The sequence below is a fragment of the Neovison vison genome, chromosome 2 (genome assembly GCF_020171115.1).
Source record: "Neovison vison isolate M4711 chromosome 2, ASM_NN_V1, whole genome shotgun sequence".
In the NCBI taxonomy this organism is placed as follows: domain Eukaryota; kingdom Metazoa; phylum Chordata; class Mammalia; order Carnivora; family Mustelidae; genus Neogale; species Neogale vison.
Window position 1 is genome coordinate 81308866 of NC_058092.1, and position 19473 is coordinate 81328338.

A 19473-nucleotide genomic window follows, 5' to 3' on the forward strand; every position below is an offset into this window, starting at 1 on the left:
ATCCCGGGGTCCTGGGATCGAGCCCCGCATCGGGCTCTCTGCTCAGTGGGGAGCCTGCTTCTCTCTCTCTCTCTGCCTGCATGTGATCTCTGTCAAATAAATAAATAAAATTTTTAGAAAAAAAAAGTTTACTTGATTTCTCTAAGCCTCAGGATTTTTTTCTTCATAAAATAGTGATAGTTATTTTATTTTTTTTAAAGATTTTATTTATTTATTTGACAGAGAGAAATCACAAGTAGACAGAGAGGCAGGCAGAGAGAGAGAGAGAGAGGGAAGCAGGCTCCCTGCTGAGCAGAGAGCCCAATGCGGGACTCGATCCCAGGACTCTGAGATCATGACCTGAGCCGAAGGCAGCGGCTTAACCCACTGAGCCACCCAGGCGCCCCAATAGTGATAGTTATTTTAAATAGCACCTGACACGCAGTAAGTACTCAGAGTGAGCTATTATTTTATGGCTCTTATGTGAGTTAAATAAGGTTAACATACGTGATGATCTAGCATGATACTTGTTAGCACACTGTGCTTAGTGATTTCCTACTCTTCCTTCAAGATTAAGCTTATATTCCCCTTGATAATGCTTTTCTATAAGCATTCTATACATTCCACACGTGGTTAGCCATGTTGTCAATTGTGCTCACCTACTTTTATTTTCACTGATTGTATCCCATATAATTACTGACCTAGGTTCTCATCTCCTTGGCTAGCCTGGACTTGCTGATGACAGAGACCATTTTATTGTCCACCCAAACCTAGCATGAATAGGTATTTTATGCATGTTGGTTGATTGACTGAATGAATACATTCATTAGGAAACAAGAAAGGGTCAAGAAACTTCTAGTTAGGGGTAGCACTACTCCTGGTACTAGTACTACTATGTCATGTTTATCGAGTATGATAAAAGTCAGCATTGTGTGCTTGGTTGCTCCTTAACTCACTTAATTCTCACAAGAGCGGTATTAGGCAAGCATTCAAATCCCATGAAGTTTTTTTTTTTAAATTATGAAATCTTGTTTTACAGGAAAAGTAACAGAGGCTCAGGGAAGTTAAGTAACATACTCAAAGTCACACGGCTAGCAAGAGGTATAGAAAAAATTCTTATGTCTCAGTAGAATACTCTGCATTGCCTAAATGGTGTTTTTGAGGTCCTCTGACTCTTTTCATTGTCTTTGAGCTATTGCACATCCTTCTGGATTCTCTTGTGGTAGCCTTTCGTCATGTCTGAGCCATTTTACAACCCTCTATGAATATGTTTCTTTCAGATTCTCTTCTGAACAGGTTATGACATTTGCCTGGTTACCTCACCGAATGAGTTAAGTAAAATCTTCAACTTTTTTTTCTTTTCAATCTGTATCAAACTCATAGTTGTGTTAGCTTCTCCTGAGAATTAACTTTTATCAGACATATAATTGGAATGCAACTTCTAGTCTGACTGACTTCAAGGCCCATTTCTGCAACTCCAAGGTCTCCAGCTTCATTGCGTACTCTCCTGGTGAACTTGCTTTTAGACTGCAGCATTCTTAGTTCTCCTTCCTGAAACTCTGATTCGGGAGGGTTTTTGTTTTTGTTTTTTCTTTTTTTTTTTTGTTTTTATTTTTTTTAACAAGACTCCAGTTATTCTGTTCCAGGTGGTCTGGAAAACACTGCTTTGAACAACTTTTTTAGTAGAAGAAAAGACACTTGTACAAAGCAAATTATAAACTAAGTTTCAAAGAAGGAGAGAAGAGGAAGAGAGAAATTGTCTGGAGGAATCTGTAAGTTTTGTGAAGAAAGTGTGTTTTAAGACTAGGAATACTTTTGGGGTGCCTGGGTGGCTCAGTGGGTTAAGCCTCTGCCTTCGGCTCCGGCCATGATCTCAGGGTCCTGGGATTGAGCCCCACATGGGGCTCTATGCTCGGCGGGGAGCCCCGCCCCCTGCCCCGCCCCTCCCTGCCTGCTGCTCTACCTACTTGTGATCTCTATAAAAAAAACAAAAACAGGGACGCCTGGGTGGCTCAGTTGGTTGGACGACTGCCTTCGGCTCAGGGCGTGATCCTGGAGTCCCTGGATCGAGTCCCGCATCAGGCTCCCAGCTCCATGGGGAGTCTGCTTCGCTCTCTGACCTTCTCCTCGCTCGTGCTCTCTCTCACTGTCTCTCTCTCTCAAATAAATAAATAAAATCTTTAAAAAAAAAAAAAAAAAACAAAATGAAACTACAACAACAACAAGGAATACTTTTGACAGGGAAAGAGAGGAGGGAGAGACATTCTATGTGTTGGAAGGAGCATGGACAAAAGCGAGGAGTCAGGAAAATCCACAGCATTTTTGGGAGATGGTAGTGACTGGATTTAGCTGGACTGAGCAAAGAACGTGAGAGGGAGAATATGAACCATGAAGCTGGAAAGGTAAGTTTGAGCTAGAATGGAAGATTTCCATGCCATTCATTTATTTAATAGACAATAAAGAATAATAGAAAGCTTTGACCAAAAATGAAGGAATAAGAAAATAATCAACTGCAAGTTAGAAGAATCCTGAAGAAGCATGAGGTTGGAGAGATAGAGGCAATCTCTGAATGCCAAGGAAAGGAAAGATGTGAGATCACAAGGATTTGAAATCTCTTCCCTAACTAATGAATATTTATTTAGGGTCTGTTGTGTGTGAAACATGTGGTACTAAGCACTGGGAGAAGATGGGAAGAGAAGTTATTATCCTGGTATGCAAAGGCTCAAAGATAGAAGTTGCCAGAGAGACATCAGAGATTATCTGGGAAGCTGGGAAGATATATAGGCCTAAACTTGGGGAGTAAAAAGGAAGTGTAGAGAAGGTAAATCTATGGAAGATCTTCAGCAAGTAGAATTGACAGAATTTGGTGTCTACATGGGTACAAAGGGCTAAGCATGTGGGGAGAATCTAGGAAAATGGAGGTTTCTTGGTTTTGGTGATCAGAGACATGATGACTCTGAGAAAAGTGAGAAAAAGAGTATGGGGAGGAGGGGTGATGGTGAGTTCTATTTTATTGCATATGATGAACCTGGAACACATGGTAGGATATTGGTAATAAAAATCTGGAGCTCAAGAAAGAAAGTGTTAGACAGGTATTGTGTAAGTTGAGTTGAAAGTAGATGCATGTTAGTGTTTGGGAGAATGGGGAGGACAGAGGTAAGTCAAAGCTGAGAGGGCGTCCAAATTGGATGAGGTCATTGCCTGGAGTGGGTTGGAAGTGAATTGAGCAAAGTTAGTTGCAGACTTTAGAGCTCAGAACTAAAGCAGAAAAGCCCATGTATTATTGGGTGCAAAGAATCATCAAAACTTAGAGATAAGAAGTCAAGGGCTAGGAGAATGCAAGAGCTTATTGAGAAATGAGAGCAAAGCAGGGGGATCAAGTTGAAGAATGTGTTTCCCAGGACTTATTTTAGGGATAGTGCTGCATTTGTTTGGAAGAGCTACTTTAGGCAAGCAAGAACTCCAAGGAGTTTAAGCAACAGAAGATGCTCCTTAAAGTCCCAGATAGGGAAGAAGAGAGAGAAGAATACAGAGCTGAGGGAGGCCAACCTACTCCCCAGGAACTCCTTAATTTTAGGTAGATTTGAGGAGAAAAATCACAAACTTCTTGGGAGATAATTTTCTATGGAAACTAGTGGAAAGGCTGAGTTCTGGGTTCAGGATGATGAAGTGATGACAGGGATGTCAGTGAATTAATGCTTTGTATTTTTATATTGATTTCCAAATTCAAAGAATGATTAGTTTTTCTTGTTGTAATGTCATTACACACTGAAGAAGGGTAGTCTACAAAACAAAACAAGAACAAAATCCACATCTATATTGTTTAGGAGACAAGTGGTTTTGATCTTTAGCTCTATTTGTTTGTCCCCTCCACCTTCCTAATCAATATAACAAATGTTAAATATAAACAGCTGGTATTTTTAACTGTTGGTTATAGTTACTTATTTCTCAAGGATTTCTTGTATAACTAGTGACCAGAATTCATGCTGTTGTTCATGCAGTATCCCGTGATGCTCTTTTTTTTTTTTAATTTTAAAAAAATTTTATTTGACAGAGACACAGCGAGAGAGGGAATATAAGCAGGGGGAGTAGGAGAGGGAGAAGCAGGTTTCCCGCCCAGGATCATGATCAGAGCCAAAGGTAGCCACTTAATGACTGAGCCACCCAGGTGCCCTAATTACCACCCCCTGCAACGCTCTTATAATGGGCGTTCCTTTTTGAAAGAATTGATAATTTTGATCAAGACAGAGTGAATTGAAATTGAATTCCTCTCGGGACGCCTGGGTGGCTCAGTTGGTTAAGCAGCTGCTTTCAGCTCAGGTCATGATCCCAGCGTCCTTGGATCGAGTCCCACACCGGGCTTCTTGCTCGGCAGGGAGCCTGCTTCTCCCTCTGCCTCTGCCTGCCTCTCTGTCTGCCTGTGCTCGCTCTCTCTCCCTCTCTCTCTGACAAATAAATAAATAAAATCTTAAAAAAAAAAAAAAAAAAGAAAAAAAAAAGAAATTGAATTCCTCTCACCTGTACACTCATACCTCAGGGGACTACTTTCGCTTTCTGTACCAGTAGAATACTGAGTGCATAAAAAACTGCTAAAAGCCAAATCCTGATAGTTTTTAAACTGGTACAGGTACGGGGCATCCTTTGCAAACCAGAGGTCGGTTCCTCTGTAGGAGCTCTAAAAGGAAAGGCAAAGCAGTTCTTTAAATCACTTGATTGCCTTTTATTACCTTTGGGGAATTGCTCAGGATAAAAATGAGGGGAGGTATATCATTCTTTTGCTCTTTCCCTGTGTAGATATAGATTATCAGTTACGACTCTCCCTGAGCTGTAGAGCTTTGAATTCCGAAAGGAGTTCCTTGGCAAGCTGAGGAAAGGGGGGAAGATGTGTGAGGGAGAATACATGCAGAGCACGTGACCTTGGCACGGTGCGGCGTTAGGTGCAAAGAAACCGAAGATAGACACTCTGTCCCCAGGCCACTGAAATTCCAGATATCTTTAGTGATTGAAGTCCTAGAACACAGTTGTGAGACTCCTAGATGTGCTCTGGACTCTAATGGACCATAATATTGCCTTTTCCTGTGGTGCTGGGCTTTGATAATGAGGTACTTGTCCAGAACCCTGCTGGACTTGGGATGAAGACATGGTCTGATTTTTTTCTGAATTCAGAAAATATTTAGTATTTTCTTCCTGATGATTGTAATGGAGGTAAATTAGAAGTTGCAGGAACAAGCCTGGAGCAAAAGAGACTAGATGGTGCTGGTTGCTCCGATACAGACGGGGAATGCGTTTGTGGGGCAGGAAAAGAGAGGGGACTGGTTTGTTGGAGGGTCCTGTAGCCTCAAGGAGAGACTGAGAGCCACTGCAAGTAGTATTCTGTCTGCAAACTGGTTATTGCCAAAGGTACAAATTCTGAAGACTTCAGCTTAGATCTAAATATTTAGGGAGTAAAGCAAGTTTCCTATTTACATCAAAAGAAATAATTTTTATGCTAAAAAATTTGGACATTTTCTTTCAATTTGGTGTATATAGTATTTTTGTGAAATGCTTGATTTATGTTTTCGAGGGGAGAATTCAGTGATTAAGTTAAATATACTGATCATTTTTTCGTTATTGATATTGTAGTTTCTAATATGTTATAGTAATTGGTACTAATGGTAAACATTTTCCTTACCCCACAATCCATTTCTTCCTACTTTTTGGCTCTTAAACATTATGTTAGCATTTGGGGAAATGCCACATGTTGTTGTGAAACATATTTGACAAAATTTGAAGTTATTTAATTGTAACAGTCTTTCAAAACTGTTTTTTATGTTGTCTTTTCTACCAATGGGAATTTTAAAATCTGGGACTAGAACCATTCCTTTCCTTGTGGAAAATACTATTCCACAAGATGATTTCTTTTTAATTAAAACTTATTTTAAAAAATCCATAGTATATAGTAAAGTATATTAAAAGTATTTTGAAAAGAGATGGCAATTTTTTAAAACTTCCTTGCTGGAGGGCAAAAATGTGTTGTTTTTACCAAAAGGAAAAGAACACAGACCTCAAGATTAAGTGGGAGATCTGAATGCAGATATACATTTTCTTGATGCTTTTAACTTTGTATATAGTGTGTCTAAAAACAGAAACTTAATGATGAACATGATTTAGATGTATGGGAGCAGATTCATTAGAATAATACTATATTGTATGAAAAATCATCATAATGACATTAAGAAATCAATTTGATTGGGACATGTAAGGGGGATAATATATATATTAAAAATAGTCTCACAAAAATTTCTCTTATTTTTCTCTTTTTAGTAATTTTTAGGATAAATCATATGAGTAGTACATGTGAACATATGTGACCAATGAAGTAGTAAATTTACATCACTACAGAAATTTGATTTGGAATTGAATATGTTTGTCAGAGGATGGATGGGGTAGGAGATGTTTATACTAAGGAATATTTCTAAGTTCTAAAATTATATTTTGCTATAAGGCCTGAGGGAACGGCTTATGAATTATTCAACTATTGACTTTATTTTTTAAAAAACATACTTGCTCATAGGAATAGGTTAGGGAATATATTCTGATTTTCATCATGATACATGGGTTTTTCATGTTTCAAAACATCAAGTATAAATTTTATTTTGATAAGCAATAATACACTACTGTTACCCGGTTAAGGTCTATCTGCCTTGTTAATGAAGTGTTTGGGATCTAGAATTTAAAAAAAAAAAGACACAGCTTCATAAATTTCCTACTTTCCCCCAAAGTGATGGTGGGTAGTGCCAGTGTGAAGAGAATGTAGTGAGAAGTAAATGCTCCAAAGTCAGAGTAGTGGGAAAATAGAATAACAATCTATCTCTGGGATGAGGTTGGTTAATTTCAATTTACATATCTTATATGAATGAGGGACATTTATAATGTGTTCAGGTCATTTTATATTTCTTTTGCTGTTACTTGTCTGTTAATGCCCTTTGTTTTTCTCTTGACTGGTCTTTTTCTCCTCAATTTCTAGAAACTTCTTAGTAAGGAGATTAGCCCTTTACTTGTGATTTGAACACCAGATCTTCTTTTTCCCGATTTGTAATTTGTGTTTCAACTTTGTATATGTTATTCTTGTTATTTTTGACCTCATAATGGTTTTTTATTCTTAGTTAGATTTATTAATATTTTGTACCTTCCAGATTTTGAATCATAGTTAGACCTTCTGGTTCCAAAGTAAGAAGAGAATTCAGCCATATTTTCTTATAGTACATTTGAGTGTTCATACTTTAAATATTTGACCCATTTGAATTTATCTCATGCAATATGAGATATAGATTTAACTTAATTTTTTCCAGATAATACACATTTATTAAAAAGTCCATCATATCTCACTGATTTGAGATACCACTTATTTGGACTTATTTCTGGGTTTTCTATTCAATTCCATTAGACTATTCAAATGGCAATCTCAGAATGTTTCATTATTGAGTTTCTATAATTTTTGTTTAAATATATAGAAAGCTGTTCTTCTTTTCAAAAGAGTTTTACTGGCTATTCTTGTTTGTTCACTTTTTCTTACAAGCTTTAGAATCAACTTGTCCTATTCCAGAAAATAGCCTCTTGGTATTTTCATTAAGATTGCAATAAATTTAAAAATTAAAATTTAAGGGAAATTGACATACGTTGACTTTTCCTAAAAGCATGGTCCGTCTTTTCATTTATTCAAGTCTACTTTTAGATTCTGCAGGAACATTTTAAAGTTTTCCTCATACAAGCTTTGTATATTTCTTATTAAATTTATTCCTAGGCACTTTACATTTTTTGCTGTAATTGTAAGTGGAGTCTTTTCTTTCATTTTGTAAGGGGGTATTGTGTGTGTACAAATAAACACATATGCATATATGTATGTATTTATATATACACACACATATATACACATTTACATATATTTCACAAATTGTCATAAATTAATTTTGTATCCTGTTTCCATACTTAATTTTCTATTGTTTATATATTTTCTCAGTTGATTTTCTTGGGTTTCCCAGGTGTATAATCATACAATCCACAAAAAATGACAACTGCATACTCTTTTTTCCCAATAGTTATGTTTCATTAGTTCCCTTGACTGATACTGCAAGTATCTCTGTATTAGCAGTGGGAGGGTGGGTATCCCCTTGTTCTCTTCTTGATATGAGCAGGAACCCTCTAATATTTCCCTATTCAATCTAAACTAGCTTTGAATCTTAGAATTAATTTCTAGTCAGATGTTACTGCTTTGCTCTACCTGGAAAACTGACAATTTGGCCCAACAGTAAGGTCCATAAATATTTAGCAGTAATGGATTGGTAAAATACATTATGGCGCATCCTTTGAATGGAATAGTCTGAGGAATTACAAAATAATGTGTATGTTTTAGTCCTTTTTTTATTGTTTTTAAAAAATCAAAGTATATGAAAGTATACATGGAAGGTATCTGGGAGGATATTCAACAAACTGGCTTAAAAGTTGTAAATATATTATTGCAGCGTTATTTAAAGTAACCAAAATAAGGAAGCAACCTGAATGTCCACTGATAAATGAATGGATAAAGAAGACGTGGAATATCACTTAGTCATAAAAAAGAATGAGATTTTAATTGAAAACAAAACAAAACAAAACAAAACAAAAAGAAGAGTAAAAAAAAAAAAGAATGAGATTTTGCCATTTGTGACAACATGAATGGACCAGAGGGTATTGTGCTTAGTGAAATAAGTCAGATAAAGACAAACAAAAGACCATTTGATTTCACTTACATGTGAAATCTAAAAAAAAAAAACCAACCAAACAAAGCAAAACCAGATCCATAAACACAAAGAACAAACTGATGGTTGCCAGAAGTGGGGGTGGGCAAAATTGGGTGAAGAGGAGTGGGAGATACAGGCTTCCAGTTATGGAATGAATAAGTCACGGCAATGAAAGGTGAATTGAATGAATATTATGAAATGAAAATCATAAGGGATATAACCAAAGGTATTGTAATAGTGTCATTTGGTGACAGACGGTAACTACACTTAGGGTGAGCATAGCATAATGTATAAATTTGTTGAATCACTGTGTTGTACATCTGAAACTAATGTAACATTGTGTATCAACTGTGCTTCAACAAAAAAGAAAAGAAAGGAATAAATAAGATTATAGAAGAGAAAAATTTATGAGCCCAGCACGTAGAACAGAAAAATTTATGAACATAAACTATTGAGTGTTAATATCAATTTCTACTAATCTGTAAAAATTTTTAAAAATTCATGAAAATATTTCGGCACAATTAAAAAACAATTTAGAAATTTAAGAAAAATAGATGGACATTTTTCCCTTTCTCTGTTCTGGATCCCTTTCTGTTTTTAAATTTTATTTTGTTTATCCTTATTTTTTGCAAAGTGGGACTCATAGTGTAGATAGTGTAGAAATAGGTTTACAAGATATAATCCAGAAGGAAAAAGAAAAGAGGAGAAAAGTCCACAGTTGATAAGAGATTTCAGTAAATTTTGGAAACCAGAAGTTGGATGGAGTAGAAATAATTGACTTGACAAAGTGGAAGAAGGGCTAATCTGAATGCTTGGAGGAGCCTTAGCACTTGGCTCTCAGTGTACCATGGAAGGCAGGGGTGAGGTACAAGCCTGAAGAAGAATTGTCTTGAAGTTGTTTACAAAGCTCTTGGATGCCACTGGGTCTCTTCTTGCCCCTCATACAGCCATTGTGCATTCCTGTGCATTCCGTACTGCCCGTACTACCACTAATACAATCCCTCTGTGAAGTATGCAGTTTCTTTTCTGGAGAAAGGAGTTTATCTTTTTTTTTTTTTTTTTTTTAAGATTTTATTTATTTATTTGAGAGAGAGACAGTGAGAGAGAGCATGAACGAGGAGAAGGTCAGAAAGAGAAGCAGACTCCCCGTGGAGCTGGGAGCCCAATGAGGGACTCGATCCAGGGACTCCAGGATCATGACCTGAGTCGAAGGCAGTCGTCCAGCCAACTGAGCCACCCAGGCGTCCCAGGAGTTTATCTTTTGATGGAAAGTTCCTGTAACAAAAGGTCTGATCAGAGAATGGGAAAGAAAGCTGTGTATTTTTTAATGATAATGTATTTTATTTATTCTATTAATAACTAATAATGCGAGAAACTTTATAAGATTAATGGAACTTAAGAGAAGATTTTTATATTTCAGTATCAATTATTAATAAAAGAGATAGTCAAAATAATTGTGGTCAAAATTATTCTATCAAAAATTTTTAAAAAACTTAAAATAAGTGTTTGATGTGAGTCTACATACAATTCCATTTTTAGCACAAAGTTCTTTGGCTGCAAGAAAGAACATTTTGTTTACTTCACTAATAGGAATATCTCTTAATGCTGGAATGACCTCTTCTGCTTTCTGGCTTTCTTCTACTGTTGATATTTAGCATAGTTATCTATGGTTGTATGAACGGATTTCAGTGAAGAGGTACTCATCATGTTTATTCCAGATAAGAGTACATAACTGATCACTGTGGTAATGAGGAGGTGGACAGGCAGTGCAACCGCCCAATATTTTTGAGGCCAATAGGTTAAGCCTAAGGAGTTTAGCCAAGGTTCAGGAATAAAAGCTCACACAACCTATAGTATGAAGCCAAATTGGGAGCTTAAGAAAAGAACAAAGGGATGTCTGGGTGGCTCAGTGGGTTAAGCCTCTGCCTTTGGCTCAGATCATGATCTTGGAGTCCTGGAATCAAGCCCTACATCGGGCTCTTTGCTCAGCAGGGAGCCTGCTTCCTCCTCTGTCTCTGCGTGCCTCTCTGCCTACTTGTGACCTCTCTCTCTGTCAAATAAATAAATAAAATCTTTATAAAAAAGAAAGAAAAGAACAAAGCCATAAATTGCTCTTTCTGGTAATGGTGATGGTAAATTTCCCACCATTTTCCCTGTGGCTTTAGACAATCTGTGGGGAAGAAACAATCATCATCAGTGATTTGCTCCCCTTCATCACTGGTCTGTTGTAGCCTCATCAGTTTGCTATGGGCACTGCTTCTGCAGACTTTTTCCCACGCTAAACCACTGCACACTGCCATCCTGTGCCAAAAATATGTTTGAAATCCAAACCTACATCAGAGGTAAAGCTGCGTAATTCTCCTGGTCCATGATTTCTTAATCTTGGAATGACTGACATTTGGGATTGGAAATTCTTTGCTGTGGGAGGCTGTGATTGTGACATGATAGCAGCCTCCCTGACCTCTACTCCCTAGGGGCTCATGCATGTCCCCCTTCCCTGTGATGACAGCCAAAGGCATCAGCAGACATTGCCAAATGGCTGGACTGGGAAGAACTAACACCTCCCACCCCTCCCCAGTCGAGAACCTCTGTCTTGCACATTAGGTAATAGAAAAGATGGGGTGCCTGGATGGTTCAGTTAAGCATCTGACTCTTGATTCCAGCTCAGGTCTTAATCTAAGGGTCCTGAGTTGGGCTCAATGCTAGGTGTGGAGTCTACCTAAATTAAAGGAAAAGAAACGAAACGAAAGCTGTAGAGATAATCAGTGGAATAAAACGACAATTAATCTGAAGAATAATGAAGTTCCAACGTCCTGCTGACTAAGAGTTCACAAAGAGAGAATATAGAAAATGAGAAGGAGGAAATTAGCAAAAAAAATAATAAAAGATTTGCAGGTAAGATTGAAAGCACCCCTGACAGTCTAGCACAATCCAAGAAAAAAAGGCCCATTCTAAGGCACAAGGCACATGATTGTGATATTGCAGACTATAAAGTTAATGGGAAGATTCTAGAATGAAGAATAGACCAGATACAGAAGAAGGGGGACCAGAAAGGCATTAAGCATTTAGTTCAGGGGCAATGCTGGAAGTAAAAGACAATGGAACAGTGCTTTTATTTTATTTTTTTAATTTTTAAATTTTTTTTTTATTTTTTATTTTATTTTATTTTTTGAAACAGTGCTTTTAAAATGCTGGGGGAAAATGATCTTCAACTTATCCAAATTATCAATTGAGGATGAGAATAGAATACAGACACACAAAGCACGCTAAAAAAATTTACCTTCTATATACACGCTCTGAGTAAACTACTGAAATCTGTGCTTTAGCAAAATAAGAGAGTGAATTTCTTTCTTTCTTTCTTTCTTTTTGTTTTAAGATTTTATTTATTTATGGGAGAGAGCGGGTGTGTGCGCCCAAGATGGGGGAGCGGCAGGCAGAGGGAGAAGCAAGCTCCTTGCTGAGTAAGGAGCCCAACATGAGATTATTACCCAGGACCCTGGGATCATGACCTGAGCTGAAGGCAGTTGCTTAACCAACTGAGCCACCCTGGTGTCCCACGAGAGTGAATTTCTAATGTTTGGGCATTGGAAGATACAAGGGCATTTGTTAGATACGTAGAAGCATCTGGATAAAATTTGGGTTAGATACATTAAAAAAAAAATAAGTGAAAAAGGAAGGCAATTATTAACTCCAGGAACAACAGAGATTTTCAAGAGAAGCACTGTCATGGCACCTTACTTGATTCAACAATGCACTGTATTTACATTGACAGGATGATAAAAACACAAATTATTGATTTGAACAGAAGTTGTGATGTAGGTGTGTGAGAAGGAGGAGTGAGGGCCAAGTGGTGATGGTGGTAAGTGTGAAAGAGCTAAATCCTCAAATACCATGACAAGAAGTCAATAAATAATGTCTAAAAATGAAAGTCAGGAGGCACTGGTATAAGCATATTGTTAAGAAATAACCTAGAAGGGTTATGTAGAACATGGGGTGAAGCCAGGTGGGGGGAAGTTGGAAAAGGGGCTGATTGGACTCGAGTGTTTTTGTTATAAGCCTTTATGAACTATTTGAATTTTAACTTATATGTTAATTTCATTAAAAATAAAAATGAAAAAAAAGATGCATACAAGAATAATACTTACATATTACAGGAAAAAGTCGCATAAAATAAGATACACAGAAAGAATCTAAAAGACCTAAGGATCTCACCCACCCAGAGCTAACCATTGGTAATATCCTGAAATAGTTTTTTCTTGAAAAATTCTGAAAAGCAAATGAAAGGACTTTCTTTTTAAAGATTTTATTTTTTTATTTAAGAGAGAGAGAGAGGCCTTGAGAGCACAAGCAGGGGGAGTGGCAGGCAGAGGGAGAGGGAGAAGTGGGCTCCCTGCTGAGCAGAGAGCCTGATGGGTGGTGAGGGCTTGCTGACCTGAGCTAAAGGCAGCTGCTTAACTGACTGAGCAGGCATCCCAAAAGAACTTTTAAATACTAAAAACAAAACAAAGCAACAACAACAAAAAAACCTCACAAGTTCTTGATACATTAAAATCAACAATAATTTAAAAAGTAGTGCCTGGGGTTATTAATTTTGAAATCATTCTTTTTGATCAAAATACTTGGTGTTTTGTTATCTTCACTAACAGAGAAGGGTGGAGAATTGAGGCCATCTTCCAAAATACTTCTGCATTAATTATCTCGTTATTTTAGAAAGAAGCAGCTTTTGGTCTTAGTTTTCTAAACAATTGTCTCTATTTAGTTTAGAAATTTTTGGAAACAAATTTATGAGGAAAGTTTGTCTTCAACAAATGGTATTGGGAAAACTGCACAGCTCCATGCAAAAGAATGAAACTGGACCACTTTCTTACACCATACACAAAAATAAGTTCAAAATGGATTAAAGACCTAAATGGGAGACCTGAAACCATAAAAATTCCTAGAAGATAACACAGGGAGTAATTTCTCTGACATTGGCCATAGCAACATTTTTTTAGATATGTCTTCTAAGGCAAGGGAAACAAAAGCAAAAATAAAGTACCGGGACTACATCAAAATAAAATGCTTGTGCACAGCAAAGGAACTGGTCAACAAAACTAAAGGACAACCCACTGAATGGGAAAAATATTTAAAAATGACATATCCAATAAAGGGTTAGTAGTCAAAATACATAAAGAACATATACATCTCAACACCAAAAACCCAAATAATCCATTAGGAAATGGGCAGAAGACATAAACAGACATTTCTTTTTTTTTTTTTTAAAGATTTTATTTATTTATTTGACAGAGAGAGATCACAAGTAGATGGAGAGGCAGGCAGAGAGAGAAAGAGAGAGAGAGGGAAGCAGGCCCCCCGCAGAGCAGAGAGCCTGATGTGGAACTCGATCCCAGAACCTTGAGATCATGACCTGAGCCGAAGGCAGTGGCTTAGCCCACTGAGCCACCCAGGCACCCCTAAACAGACATTTCTATAAAGAAGACGTCCTGATGGCCAACAGACATATGAAAAGATGCTCAATGGCACTCATCAGAGAAATGCAAATCAAAACCATAATGAGATACCACCTCACACCTGTCGGAATGGCTAAAATCAAAAACAAAAGAAACAACAAGTGTTGGTGAGGATGTTAAGAAAAAGGAAACTTTGTGCGTTGTTGGTTGGAATGCAAACTGGTGCAGCCACTGTGGAAAATAGTACAGAGTTGCCTCAAAAAAAACAAAAAAAACAAAAAAAAAACAACAAAAACTGAATTACTGTATGATCCAGTAATTCCACTACTGGTATTTAGCCAAAGAGTATGAAAACACTCATTCGAAAAGATATATGCACCCTTATGTTGATTGCAGCATTATTTACAATGGCCAAAATATGGATGCAACCCAGGTATTCCATAGATGAATGGATAAAGGAGATCTATGTCTGTGAGGATGGATGAAATAGGTAAGGAGGATTAAGAGTACACCTATGTAGAACAATGAGTAATGTATATAATTGTTGAGGCACTATATTGCTTACCTGAAGTTAATATAACACTGTACATTAATCATATTGGAATTAAAAAAAACTCAAAACACACACACACAGAAACAAGATACATAGGAATAAATATAATAAACCATATTTCCTGTCTAGAGCATATGCAAAAAAACTTTTTATCAGAAAATTTGCCTCAAAAATTCTGTACCTTTTCTCTCTCTCTCTCTCTTTTTTTAAAAGATTTTATTAATTTATTTGACAGAGAGAGGTCACAGGTAGGCAGAGAGGCAGGCAGGGGGGTGGGGGAAGCAGGCTCCCTGCTGAGCAGAGAGCGGGTTGCAGGGCTCCATCCCAGGACCCTGAGATCCTGACCTGAGCCGAAGGCAGAGGCTTAACCACCCAGGCACCCAGTTTTTCTCTTTTTAAAGAAAGAAAAATAATTTCATCTCTCTGAACCGCTTCAGTGAGCAAAAGTATAAGAAGTGCAGTTCAGCTTTGATATCTCACAGTTAACAAGCAGAAAAACTTAAGACAGCAAATAACAGAATTTGGGGAAACTGTCCTTGGAAAGAGAGGATTGGTAAAATGAAGTTAAGAATAATTAGAAATCTAAATGTGAATAATAAAATGAATATTTTTAAAGAAATTAAGCTGCATTACAATTTTGATAAAAAAATATGCAGCTGATACAGTGTCCTACCTCCCAAGTTCATTGAGTTTTGATTAGTTTAAAAGATTCAAAATTCTACTAATATTTACTGAATTCCTTTCCTTATCTCAGACCTTGTCCTTGATGTATTCGCTTACATGCTCTGTATAATCTCGCAACAATCCTGCAGATTTAATGGTGCATTTGTAGAGGCCTATATGAAGGAATATAGTGGGACATAGAGTATAGAGCGGATTTTTGTGGGTTTGCAGGGTTTTGGCTGCTGCTATGGGTGTAAGAAAATACGTATATTAAACGTAATGATGGTGTATTTATCAGGAAAAAAAAAAAACAACTATTAGCCACTGGAGACAAGCACAGGGTGATATGTGGGGCTGGAGGTGATATGTGGAGGCAGAGTCCAGAGCTGACATGTGCAATCTGTACACCTAGGGCTCACCCCACAGATGAGCACACACAGACATCTTGTCCCTGCAGAGTTATGTTTTAGCCATGTGAACGTATAAAGCAGGTGTGGGGCAAACCAAAGTTGTGGAGGATGGAGGACCTTGTGAAGAAGATACAGTGGAACAGGTTGTGGTCAAAGGGCACTCCTGAGAGTCTTGGAGAGAGAAAGGAGAAATTCACTCGGGGCCTACAGAATTTTCTACCCTGCTTGACTGCAAGCAGGCTGTTGTCCATAGGGCAGAATAGGTTTGTCTCTCTAGGTCAGTCTGAGGTACGTTTACTGAGACTGGGGTCTCCAGAGGGAACTATGAATTATTATCCCCATTTGAGAAATGAAGAAATGGGAGCCTCAGTGAGGTTCGGTTAGCTAACATGTATTTGTGTGTATGTAAATATTAGGTAAAACATATTAGCCTCACTGACAGGTTTTCTTACAAATAACTGCCCTACATTATTAAGAGTGGTGCTTACTAATTAACATTAAGAAGCCACATCTTCTAATTTTTTGAATACTTTTCGCAAATTTTAACAGCCTAAATATACCTCTTCATCATTTTGTTTTATTCAAACCAATTCCGTCTTGTTAATCCAGAACATTTGAAGGTTTTTGAGGCTGTTCATAGCAGGTCAGAAGAGCTACTATTGAATGGCAAACTTTAGGCATTGGGCAACTTGGAAACGCCCACCAGCATCAAAAATTCAAATCCCATTACCCCACTCTGACCACAGAGGGGCTCCCATGTTGGGTGTAGGTGGAGTGCTAGTGCACTCTAGGGTGTTTTTCAGGGATTCCGGAGGAGGCTGCTCCAAGAGAACGGGCCTGTTTCACAGACGCCCCCTACCCAGTTTGGAATGTACCTGCAGCCCCTAGAACTGGGTGGACCTGGCTTTCTTTGGCCAAGCCAGACTTGGCATGAAAAATCTGCAACTGTCTTTTCACCTCCTTTCTTTTATTAATACAAATTCATAATCTGAAAAGAATTTCGGTTACGTGGCGAGCCCAGGTACTGGCCGCGGCGGAACCGGACTCAGACCGTTCCTCCCCACTTGCTAGTTTTGCTCCTTGCTTTGGGAAGCGGAGGAACCGCACGCCCTGTCCCTGGCCAGGTGTGTGCTTCCCGAATCCCACCGCAGCCCTCCTTGGGTGTTCCCGTTTCGGAGCCCTTTCCGGGACCCAAGTCCAGCTCGCGAAGGTCGGCCCTACAGCGGCCTCGGGGCCCCGCCCACTTTGGCCGCGGGTCGCAGCCGCCACGAGCCGGAGTGGGAGCCGGAGCCGGAGCCGGAGCCCGAGCGGCCGCGGCCCCTTTAAGGAGCCGCTCTGCGGTAACCCGAGCCCGCAGTCCGGGCGGGCGCGGCGGCCGCGGCGGTAGCTGTAGTCTCTGTGACTGCTTCTCCGAGCGGCCCGGGGCCCCGCGGCTCCCCTGGCTCCCGCCGAGCATCTCGCGGGGCGACTCTGGCCGGCGCCAGCCCTCGGGCCGAGCCAGATGACCAGGTTTCTGTAACCACCCGCCGCCGTCCCCGGCCCCGTGCAGCCGCCGCCCGCGCGCGAGTCGCCCCGGGACCCGGCACAGGTGACGCTGTTTGGAGGGGGTTCGGGGAAAAGGGCGGGCTCGCTTTTGCCCCGCGGTTCCCCAGCGCCGCCGAGTACGGCCCGCGGGCAGGGGCGCCGGGGCTTCCCGCCCCCGGCCTAGCGCGGCCGCGGGTTACAGCGCGCGGAGCTGGGTGGGCGTCCCGAGTGCGGAGGCGGCCAGGGGCGCCCGGGCTGGTTGCAGCAGGTGTGCGCGGCCGCGCAGCATCCTCCCGGCCCCGCGGGCTCCCGCGCCGCTCGCGGCGCTGACGGTGTCCCGGGGCCCGCGGCCCCGCGCCGCCCGTACGCCCGGCGTTCCGCTGGCGCCCCCGGGTGCGCGATTCGTGCTGCTGGGTCTGCCCGGGGAGCTTCCCGGCTCTCAGCCCAAAGGGGTGGGTGCGTGGGGCAGCCAGGGAAAGCTTTCTTGTTAGAGGCCGGTACACAGGTGCATCAAGTGGGTAAGTCTCCCCTCCCCCCCCATCTAAATAAAACAAGACTCTTTTAGTCACCCTTGTAGTTCTCAAGTGCGTCCCATTTTTAGCCACCTCATGCAGAATAGTAGTGGGAAAGGGACTGGGCACTATTTACAGCTCTACCATTGTAACCCTGGCAAGTTTATTAAACCGAGAACCTTGGTTTACCCAGCCATGAAATGGGATTCCTGCAGCCCCAAGGGGGTGGGAAAACCTCTGTGAAAGTACTTTTAGTTGTCGAAATTCACTAAAGGGTCACTATTGATGGCCAGTACGTTTCCCCCCCTCAGTTGTATAATCTGATTGTTAATGTAGCACACATTTTTATGTGAAATTATAAAATTGTTCCTAAAGAGTGATCTTTGACAGTGTTTAAATGAATCCAGTACCAGTTTGGGGACAAGATGGGAGAGTTTATGTGGTTATTAGGAGTTGATGTGTGAGGCAGGAAACAAGCTATCATTTTAGTAAAATCTTCACCAGTCATAAATGGAGTTGAGAAAAATCGATCTTGTTCTGTGTTTGTGTTGAGAGAGATACTGCTGTGTGAGCCCGTGATATAGGTTGGAATGCAGCTTTATCTTTCTGTAGCCAGTTAAGGTAATATGACAGAGAATCTCAGTTCCCTTCTAAGTGTGAAGTGGAGAATTTTTCCCCCTGTGTTAATCTTTTCCTTAAATTGTAGGGATGGAACTAAATTAGAAAAGTGGACTCCTGCCATGCTAGAAAATTAGAAAGAATGGCTCCAGAAACTGTGGACTTTAGTCAACTTGCCACCTCCCCCTCCTGTGCCATCAGATGACCCTGAGAATATATTTACAGAGTGCTACTTTTCTTTGTACTCCTGCAACTCCTTTGGCCACAATACCTCCCTCCAGCTCTGGAATCCTTACTGTGTGATCTTGTACACATTTTACCTGTCTGGAGCTGGGCACTTGGCAACCAGTGGCTCAGTTAGTTGTAATTGTTTACTCTATGAGCTTTCTGTTCCTATTCCTTTGCCTCCAAGCCTCTTGACCTTGTTGGAAAGGATAATGGCTTTTCGTCACTAAAGCTGCGTACTTGGAGGTGCCTAGGAATGGCAAGGGTCAAGGGCCAAAGCTAACCCAGAGAAGCTGAGTCTTCTCAATACACCCTGGAGTATGGATGCCAGAGTTGGCCCGTCTTTTCCTTCCTCCTCTGAAATCTTAATGAAGGAGAGATTCATTTGATCACCAAGGTAAACAGAGGCCTTGGGAGCTGGAGCTATCAGAGACCTAACTCCGTGCTAGTTGGATGAACGATCCCAGCAAAGGAGTAGGGAGGAGGACATGGTGACCTGGGAGGGATGGAGGGCCTGCCTAATAATCGGGCAATCAGAGAGGTAGTGAAGGAGCCCTGTATTCCCCCACGAGGAAGTGGGAAAGGGCTTAGATTGCAGAAAGGGGCCAGTAGTAGAGCTTCCAGGCCAATTCTGGAATGTGCCCTAGGTGAGACCTCCCCTTCTCCTAGTTTCCTCTGAGTGTGTTTCTTGCCCTTCTGAGTCTAGTGCAGCCCTCTCCTCCCACCCTACTTTTATGTTCTACCCTGAAAGCCGGCATCTCAAGTATGAGCAGAAACCAA

The 19473-nt window shown here is 40.2% G+C and overlaps 1 protein-coding gene and 1 pseudogene across 5 annotated transcripts in view; one reads left to right on the plus strand and one right to left on the minus strand.

Moving 5' to 3' along the window:
- Nucleotides 1-10919, minus strand: part of LOC122899159 — a 29212-nt pseudogene extending 18293 nt beyond the window's left edge.
- The window catches only part of LOC122900220 (TLC domain-containing protein 4-like), a 92327-nt gene that overhangs the window by 10695 nt on the left and 62159 nt on the right, over nucleotides 1-19473 (plus strand). The window contains exon 1 of one of the 5 annotated variants that reach the window (XM_044238727.1): nucleotides 16909-16938. The exons of 1 other annotated variant lie outside the window; for it this stretch is intronic. The gene's annotated coding sequence lies outside the window, so the exon portion shown is untranslated. Of the gene's footprint in view, nucleotides 1-16908; nucleotides 16939-17116; nucleotides 17403-17833; nucleotides 17857-19070; nucleotides 19091-19473 lie in introns of those variants that run through there. 3 more of the 5 variants (XM_044238725.1, XM_044238728.1, XM_044238729.1) reach the window with 3 other exon arrangements.